Raw genomic sequence first — 7235 nt, forward strand, 5'->3', positions numbered from 1 at the left:
CTAGTCTTTTTTTGACACACATTTACGTTGATGGCTTGAATGCCAATGAGGTAGAGGGTAGCGGTTCCCGAAACATTGAACGGTCAATTATGCCTCGGCATTCAATTAGCAGGTGGAGATAAGTAATTAGAGAAGAGGAAAGGATCCAGCACGATGTGAATGCAACATAGTTTGGACTCTCATATAAAGGTTCCCCACCACTCCAATCCATCTACTCCTAGTCTCTGCGCAACACTGCCACCTCTTGAGCTTGCATTGGTTTTTCCCTTGAAGAGAAAAGGGTGATGCAGCAAAGTAGAGTAAGTATTTCCCTTAGTTTTGAGAACCAAGGTATCAATCCAGTAGGAGACAATGCGCAAGCCACCGAATACCTACACAAACAAACACCAACTTGCACACAACGCGATAAAGGGGTTGTCATTCCCTTCACGGTTATGTGCAACGTGAGATCTGATAGAGACAGATAAACGGTAAAGTAATATTTTTGGTATTTTTGGTTTATGGAACAAAAATTAAAAGATTGCAAAGAAAGTAAATCGGAAACTAAAATTATAGATTGGAAACTTATATAATGGAAAATAGACCCGGGGGCCATAGGTTTCACTAGAGGCTTCTCTCAAGATAGAAATTATTATGGTGGGTGAACAAATTACTACCGAGCAATTGATAGAAAAGCGCAAAGTTATGACGATATCTAAGGCAATGATCATGAATATAGGCATCCCGTCCGTGTCAAGTAGACCGAAACGATTTTGCATCTACTACTATTACTCGACAAATCTACCGCTATCTAGCATGCATCTAGAGTATTAAGTTCATTAAGAACGGAGTAACGCCTTAAGCAAGATGACATGATGTAAAGGAATTAACTCAAACAATATGATGAAAACCCCATCTTTTTATCCTCGATGTCAACAATACAATACGTGTCGGTTCCCCTTCTGTCACTAGGATCGAGCACCGCAAGATTGAACCCAAAGCTAAGCACTACTCCCATTACAAGAAAAACCAATCTAGTTGGCCAAACAAAATTGATAGTTCGAAGAGACTTGCAAAGATATCAAATCACGCATATAAGAATTCAGAGAAGATTCAAATGATATTCATAGATAAGCTCATCATAAATCCACAATTCATCGGATCTCGGCAAATACACCGCAAAAGAGTATTACATCAAATAGAACTCCAAGAACATCAAGGAGAACTTTGTATTGAGAACCAAAGAGAGAGAAGAAGCCATATAGCTACTAGCTATGGACCAATAGGTTTATGGTAAACTACTGACGCTTTATCGGAGAGGCAATGGTGTTGATGTAGAAGCCCTCCGTGATCGAATCCACCTCCGACGGGATGCCGTAAAACGCCCCAAGATGGGATCTCACGGGTACAGAAGGTTGCGGTGGTGGAAAAGTGGTTTCATGGCTCCCCTGGAAGTTTTCGGAGTAATTTGAGAATATATAGGAGGAAGATCTAGGTTAGGGGATCACCGAGGGGACCACAAGGTCGGGGGCACGCCCTACCCCCTGGACGCACACTCCACCCTTGTGGTGGCCTCGTGGCTCTTCTGACTTGCACTCCAAGTCTCCTAGGTGTCTTCTGGTCCAAGAAAAATCATCAGGAAAGTTTTATTCCGTTTGGACTCCATTTGGTATTCCTTTTCTGCAAAAATCTAAAACAAGGAAAAAACAGAAACTGGCACTGGGCTCTAGGTTAATAGGTGAGTCCAAAAAATCATATAAAATATTATATTAATGCATATAAAACATCCAAAACAGATAATATAATAGCATGGAACAATCAAAAATTATAGATACGTTGGAGACGTATCAAACATTGCCCAACGCAATCCAAGACCAAGACCAAGTGACCAGAAGCCACAAGCACCCTTGGCGTCGATGGATGCGAGCGGCAGTCGGCCGTGTCGGATCGTCCAAGATGCTGGCCTGCGGCCCCGCACCGCACAACGTTTCTAGACGGTGCTGGCGAGCGCCAGCGTCATAGCCCTCGTCGTCGCCGGCTTCACCTCTCACATGTGCCAGATGATGGTCGACTCCATCCGCAAGTTCACCACCGTCAAGAAGCACGCAGACGACCTTGTCATACTACTCTAGCCCACGCGCCCAGGCTCCTTGTTGCCTTCCACCCTCATTGGCCTCCAAGGTAACGAACTCTTTGAAGCACTAGTGGCCCTGCAACTGCCGGAGGTCACAACGAAGAATGTGCACCTCGAGGCTGCGCTCGCCATGCAGCGCCTCGCCATGCAAGAAACCATCGACCTGCACATCCACGTCTACGAGGAAATCGTCTACATATGCCACTACAAGGCAAGCGAGGAAAGAAAGACGTTGGCCTTCTTCCAGCGGCTGGAATCTTTGGATGCCATTGTTTAGAAGCATGTCAACCTGGCCACTGCTACTTAGCCGTCGGTCGATGGGCCGACGCTCTAAGTCGAGGAGGTGCACGTTGTCGATGGATGCATCTTTCTTCTTGCCTCCTATAACCAGCACTACATCGCCTCGTGGCCTTAATGTTTTATTAGTGTATGGCATTTTTATTCCAGTCGTAAATGACATGTGTGATCCCTTGCTCTTATTTGGCGTTAATTATATGTAGTATCACTGTCTTCGTCTGGTGTACTACCTAGGTCCTGGTTTATTAGTCCCTTTTGTAATTTGTGCTAAATTTTACCAGAGATTTAATTGAAAAAATGTTAGTGCATGTCAATAGAAATTATATCGTTTGATTTGTATTTGAACATAGTTTTCAATGATATAGTTTTGGTGACATGCATGAACCTTTTGTTAGTCAAATTTATGGTCAAAATTTGGCACAGATTACAATGAGGAGCAATAAACTAGGAGGAGGTAGATTGGTCCGTCACCATCGTGTTTTGTGTCTAATTTTGACTTCAGCGACCCAACCTACATGGAGGGAGTACTGTATACATTGGTGTGACAACCAAATTATTCAAAACTGAGCGTTACTACATGTCACGAGTTCAAAATGAGAAAGTGGAACAAGTACATCGCGGTCTGTCCAGCACGCCGCTCAAGCTAGGGAATGCTTGTTGTCTTAGCATTTTCACTTTCAGGTGGGGCTGCAGTTGAGCAAACCGACTATCAGAAAATCCCCACCCAGCCCACCGCGTGTCGCTGAGTTAGAATTAGAAGAGAGAAACTCTTATAAAAAATAGAGTTGGAGATGATGGTGTACCTGCCATCCTGCAATAAAGGCCGTCCGATTTATATCTGGCAGATAGGAATGAAACTATGGCAATTTTGCAGAAGGATACCCACACCCCTCTCCGCATTTGCAAATAAGGCCTTCCCTCGTTCATCCTTGTCTCTCACAAGATAAACTACTCATACAAATGCATCTTGATGTTATGTGCAACGCACGGGCATCTTGCTAGTAGAAGACAGAAGCAAGGGAGAAGAGCTAGCTGTAGCATAGACGCTGTTGTCAGATGGGACTCGTGTTGATAGAGTAGGAGTATCGAGTACTCGTACCTCTTTTTTTAGGGAAAAAGTAGTCGTATGTATAGTACCACTAGTTGGGTGCGTGCGACCTATACCTGTCATCACTTTAGATCTCGCTTTCGAACCGCAGCTACGCTTCATAGTACATATTTTTTCACGCATTTATCCTCAGATATGTACTCCTAGGCTATTTCCACGTGCTCCCTTTCGCCGACATGTGGGACATATAGCATCTGGGTCGTAGTGCATGCATGACTCGGAGCATATGCAACCATGCCGATGTACTTTACATTTGAGACCTCACAAATTACATGCAAATCCCCCGCAGAAGGATAAATAAATAAATGAACTACTACATGCAAACCAGATTATTTTCATAGAAACTGGAGCACGTTCATTAAATTTTGGACATAACACATTTATAAAAAAAATGACCGGGCCTAAACCAGTCTAAGGGCCTCTTTGATTCGCGGGATACTGAAAACACAGAATGGAGAAAGTATGATGGCGATGAACCGAGGGGAGGAGGAAGAGGAGGAGTACTGTACATGCTAGAGACTGGATTGTAGCACATGGCCATATCAACACATTGTTTTCTGTGACCTATTGCCTGCTGGTTCACCGGGCTGCCGTGGTTCGCACTCCTCTAATGTGAGTAGTAGTACATCGCTGACATGTGGGAGAGCCAGCATCCGAGTCGACATGTCATGCACCAGATTAGAGTGGGGAACGGAAGGGGGCATCACCCCGGTCGTAGCACCAGTAATTAATGACTATAGTGAGTAGTCATATCACAAGACCCCGTCTTTCCAGTAGTAACGTGCCATCAAATCGCACAACCCTACCTTTCCAGCAGTAAGTTGGATCCACTACTCCCTCACCCTCCTCGCCTCTCTGTCAAACTGCCTACGTGAAAACTGCCGCTCGTACTGCCGGGGAAAAGCCCCGCCCTCAACTTTTAACTACTCATAGTATAATTTTGTATTGATGAATTGCGCCATTGAAAGCACAAGTGCTCCCTGGGTGATTTTGGTAATTAATGTCAACATATCTCTTGTTGGACTAATACTTCTACCTAGTATATTCCAGATGAGTTCAATAGTGGAGTGGCTTGGACAAAAGGATGTGGAACCCCTTCAAGAAGCTAAGGACAAGGATTGGCAAAAATCTCAAGCCTCTACATTTTCATTTTAGTGATCCAAGATCACATTGAGTCCATAGGAAAAGCCAATACTATTAAAAGGGGATGATGTGCTGCTTAATGGCTTGCTTTCTCAAAGTGCTTAGTGATATGCTCCAAAGCCCTCAACCACTTTCTCAATTCCATATATGTCCCAAACCAAAATTCAAACTAGGCCCCACCAATTTGATCTATCCGGCACCACTGTGTTCACTTCACATAGCCACTTCCAGAAACCCTAATCAATTTGGTCTCACTGATGGGATCTCGGTCTCACCGAGATGGGCTTGCAAACTCTCTGTTGCCTATTGCAATTATTTCGGTCACACCGACATATGCAGTCGGTCCCACCGACTTCGCTTGACCAACTCTCTATTTTTCTTATTACAAAGATCGGTCTCACCGAGTTTGTGTAATCGGTCAAATCAAGTTGAGGTTTTACCCTAACCCTAGAACATCGGTCCCACCGAGTTGATCATATCGGTCCCACCGAAAACACTAACGTTCACATTTTGAACCAAATCGGTTTGACCGAGTTTCTCGATTCGGTCCCACCGAGTTTGGTGAATTGTGTGTAACAACTAGATTTTGTGTGGAGGCTATATATACCCCTGATGACCCACAAGTATAGCGGATCTATCGTAGTTCTGTCGATAAGTAAGAGTGTCGAACCCAACGAGGAGCAGAAGGACATGACAAGCGGTTTTCAGTAAGGTATTCTCTGCAAGCACTGAAATTATCGGTAACAGATAGTTTTGTGATAAGGTAATTTGTAACGGGTAACAAGCAGTAAAAGTAAACAAGGTGCAGTAGGGTGGCCCAATCCTTTTTGTAGCAAAGGACAAGCCTAGGCAAACTCTTATGTAATGGAAAATGCTCCCGAGGACACATGGGAATTATCGTCAAGCTAGTTTTGATCATGCTCATATGATTCACGTTTGGTACTTTGACAATTTGATATGTGGGTGAACCGGTGCTTGGGTACTTCCCTTACTTGGACAAGCATCCCACTTATGATTAACCCCTCTTGCAAGCATCCGCAACTACAAAACAAGTATTAAGGTAAACCTAACCATAGCATGAAACATATGGATCCAAATCAGCCCCTTACGAAGCAACGCATAAACTAGGGTTTAAGCTTCTGTCACTCTAGCAACCCATCATCTACTTATTACTTCCCAACGCCTTCCCCTAGGCCCAAACAATGGTGAAGTGTCATGTAGTCGACGTTCACATGACACCGGCGGCGGCAATTATCGGGTACCACTCATCCCTCAGGAGCAAGCTTATGCTAACCATGGGTCGCAGGAGATACAGGTCACCGCAGCAGGTGGCTGCCCCAATTCTGCAGCCTCATATCCCTCAGGAGGAGGGCGCAGGGGGCTACAGGAGAGGGGCCGAGATTCGGGTTCGTCACCGCGGCGGTCGGAGCAAGGCGTTCTCAGGAGGTAGGCCCCCTGTCGGGGAGGTGCCCCGAGGCCTGCCCCCGGCAGGGGACCCGTGGTCGTTAGGGGAACCGCTGGCGACCGCTCTCCCCCATTGGCGTCGTCCTGGTTTCCGGTCGCCGTCGATTGCGGTAGAGTGAGGCGCAAGGCGGGGCCCTCGTCTGGCAATAGGAAGCAAGGCCGGTACCTGTGAAGAAGGCCCAGTGCCTGTGAAGCTCGCCGCTCGTGACACTCTCACGTAATAATGAGTGGGGTTGTACACGCCCCGGAGTCTCTGGATAGCCGCCCTCGGGCCTCGGGGGCTCCCGTCCACGCCCAGTGGCAGCACTTAGCTCCGTGCTGGTGAGAAGATGTCGAAGACTAGACTAGGTGCCGGACGCGGCCTTTTTCTTTTGCCTTTCCTTGTTGACAAGTTCTTCGATTTGGATTTAAGTTGGATTTGAGCTCGATGCTTGCGTGTGATTGGGGGAAGGGGTGTTTACTCTTGTTCGAGCAATCTCTCGCGTTCTGGTTTCGGCTTTGCGTCCAAAGTCAGCATCGGCTGCCCCCCTCGCGAGTCCCTCGCGAGCTGGGCCGGGCCAGGCACGTTTACAACCAGGACCGCTGCCAACGCACCCTTTTCGGAGGTTTTTGTCGCGGAATCTACAAGTTAAACAGAAGACACCCGAGGTGCAGCGGCCCCCGCAGGCCCGCTCGGGACTCGTCGGAGTTGGAAGGTACACAAGTCAGCTGGCCCATCACCGGGCCAGCGGCTAAGTTCAGATGCAACATTATGCTTACCAGGGTACTAATTGCAAACCTTTACATGAGGGGCTTCCCCTCCCAAAATGCTCTTACATCCTTCAGGGCCAAGCCCGAACCTTCTTCGTGCAGGTTAAACAGCAGTGACATGCGGTCAGTCAGACATATCAATCACCGCGTCTTCTTGGGCATCCTCGGAGGCATCACTGGCGTTGTCGACATTGCCGCCGCCGCCAGCATCTCCATCAGCGCCAGGCCCGTCCACAACGCCACCTTCATTGGCGCCCACGACCACGCCGTCGTCATTAGACGGAAAGGCCCTGACGAGGGCGTCCACGTTGTCCTCCACCCACCGCGCCAGGTTGCCCCGGACGGCAATGGGCACGGGTG

The sequence above is a fragment of the Triticum urartu genome, chromosome 5A, assembly GCF_056163025.1.
Source record: "Triticum urartu cultivar PI428250 chromosome 5A, HENAU_Tu73, whole genome shotgun sequence".
Lineage (NCBI taxonomy): Eukaryota > Viridiplantae > Streptophyta > Magnoliopsida > Poales > Poaceae > Triticum > Triticum urartu.